This window comes from Choloepus didactylus, chromosome 1, assembly GCF_015220235.1.
Source record: "Choloepus didactylus isolate mChoDid1 chromosome 1, mChoDid1.pri, whole genome shotgun sequence".
NCBI classification, from domain to species: domain Eukaryota; kingdom Metazoa; phylum Chordata; class Mammalia; order Pilosa; family Megalonychidae; genus Choloepus; species Choloepus didactylus.
Window position 1 is genome coordinate 94,621,443 of NC_051307.1, and position 2,889 is coordinate 94,624,331.

General features: G+C 37.3%; 2 pseudogenes; both read left to right on the top strand.

Moving 5' to 3' along the window:
- The first annotated feature begins 784 nt into the window (after nt 1-784).
- Nucleotides 785-1,268, top strand: LOC119538971 (annotated as a pseudogene).
- Nucleotides 1,269-1,727: 459 nt separating this feature from the next.
- On the top strand, nt 1,728-2,436 carry LOC119539051 (annotated as a pseudogene).
- Nucleotides 2,437-2,889: the final 453 nt, after the last annotated feature.

A 2,889-nucleotide genomic window follows, 5' to 3' on the forward strand; every position in this document is an offset into this window, starting at 1 on the left:
TCATTATCTGATATTTTTTATTCTAGTCATCCTAGTGGCTGTGAAGTGGTCTTGATTTGCATTTCCCTAATGACTAATGATGTTGGGCATCTTTTCATATACTTATTGGCCATTTGTGTATCTTCTTTGGACCAATGTCCATTCAGGTCCCTTGCCCATTTTTAAATAGGCTTATTTGTCTTTTTGCTGTTGAGTTGTACGAATATTTTATATATTCGGGATATTAAACTCACACCAGTTATAAGATTTCCAAATTTTTCCCCATTCTGTAGGTTGTCTTTTCACTTTCTTTTTTGATGCTCAAAAGTTTTTAACTTTGATGAAGTCCAATTTATCTAGTTTTTATTTTGTTGCTCGTGCTAAGAATCCATTGCCTAAAACAAGGTTCTGAAGATCTTCCTGTTTTCTTCTAAGATTTCTATGGTTTTAGCTCTTATATTTGGGCCATTGATAAATTTTGAATTAAGTTTTGTGTATGGTGTGAGGTGGGGGTACAACTTCATTCTTTTGCATGTGGCTATCCAGTTGTCTCAGCACCATTGTTTGAAAAGACTATTCCTCATTGAATGGTCTTGGCATTCTCATGAAAAGTCAGTTGAGAGAGTGCTGTCAGGATGCACATGCACAGCAGAGCTCTGGAGAAGGTGCTGCCACATCCAGCATCTGATGGTCTGCAGATGTTTTATTTCCTTGGCTGAAGCTAAAAGAACATGAGGTGGCCCGGCATGGTGCAACACCAGTCTCTAGACCAACTGCATGGGTGGGAGTAGACTGACTTGGAATAATGTTTGGATTTCTAGAGGGCCTGAGATGCTCAGAATGTATTTATTGGGGGTTGGGGGTGTGTGTGTCTGCAATACTATTGCTTCCATTGCTGCTGTTGTTCTATTTTTTACAGGCTGATGTATTATCATAGATGCAGCTGTTAATTATCCCACTATGGACGAGTTCAAACACTCATATGATGCCTGTGGTGTTACAGCAACAATAGCCTTCCTAATGATCAGTGTAGTATCAAATGGACAAGTCCAAGGTGATGGTTATGGTGAAGGCTTCCTGGGTCAAACATGTGCTCACATTTGGCTGTTCATTGCTTTCATGTTGGACTTTGGATATCTGATTGTGTCTATGTGGATCTCTTTGGAGGTTATGTTGTTAAAGAGAAACCCACAATATCCCCTGGAATTGCTGTATTTTTCCAGAATGACATCATCTTTTTTGGAGGACTGGTTGTTAAGTTTGGCCACAATGAAGACTTATGGCAGTGAAAACATCTGATTTCCTCCAGAACAGCAGCCTTGAGTGGGTTTTTTTTACTGCTCACTCCCTATATTTTGTAATGCCATTTTCTAAACTTATTTCTGGGCACCATCTCAGCTTAAAGTTGTGTAACACTAAAATCATAAGAACTCTTTAAGCAACCAAAAAATCTATTGTGGTATACACTTGATAATTTACAAAATGTTAAAGAAAAATACTTCACATGGGTAATTTTCTATGAAGTTTTATTATGGTATAATTTGTAAAAATAGAAATAAATTACAAGGAAAATTTATGGATACATCTATATAAGTATTTGTCATATCTGAGTCCAAAACTCCAACCAAAGTGCCCTGAAGATTTAATATATGTATTTACATGTGGCATCTTTGTGTCAAATATTAAATGAAATTAAAAACTATTCAGTGGTCAGAAAAAAAAATCCAATTGAGAGACACAGGAGCATGATGTTGTCCTCAGCAACCATGTACTTAGGTCCTGGCCAAGAGCTAGGAATGGAGCCTTACAGAGCTGCAGGTCCTTTGCAGTTTTGCTTTTCGCCCTGTGCTTTCAGTGGAGGTACCGTATAGGCAATTGCAGAAGATGATTTTTCAATTGTTGTTTCTGACTCTCAGTTGAGTAAAGGGTTTTCAATTCACACCTGGGACCCCCCAAATGTTATATATTAACAGAAAAAAACAACCATTGGATGCAGCAGTTTTTATGGAAACCATCTCACACTTAACAAAAATTATCAAAGCAAGACCAAAGATGTACCATTCCAGTAATAAGGCCAGGACTATGGTGTTAGCTGTGGCAATGCTTTCTACAATCCTGTGTTCAAGATACTTCTTTCCATATTATGTTTACAACATTGGTGGGCTTGAAGAAACGAAGGGAGCCCTGTACAGCTTTGATCCAGTAAGATGTTACCAGAGAAACTCCTTCAAGGCTGGAGGCTCAGCAAGTGCCATGTTGCAGTCCCTATGACTATCAGGTTCGTTTTAAGAATATGCAGAATATGGAACATGTTCCATTGTCCTTGGACAAAACCATGCAGCTGGAGAAAGATGTATTTATTTCTGCAGCTGAGAGAGATGTGTCCCCTGGAGACGCACTTGAGGTCTGCATTGTTAGGGCAATAGGGAGGAGACTATTCCCTTGAGGAAGGACTGATTTATGTACTATTATCATTAAACAGTTGAAAAATCTTAATTTTATTCTTTGTAACTGTGGATCTTAGAACCAGTAGACTAAATGTTTATTAAAAAAGAAACCCAAAGACCTCATCCCATTGTAATTTATGGTATTCTCTAAGCCAGACAGATCTAGAATGTAGAATTTATTCCTATAATTTTCTCCATTTTCCTTACACATTTCTTCCTTTGGGAGCTATTTTTGTATTTTAAGGATGAAAAAATAACATAAACAGAGGTCGTATCAGTATTCCCTTACATTTATGAGCAAGAAATTTATTACTTATGATGACCAACTTAGGGTAATCAATTTATTTTATAAAAAGGTCTCTTTAGAATCTTAGTCCACCCAACTTGCCTTGATGTGAGTACTACCTTTAAACCACCCAAAAGGGACAGTGTTTATCTTGATTTGATAAAGACTTTGATGGAT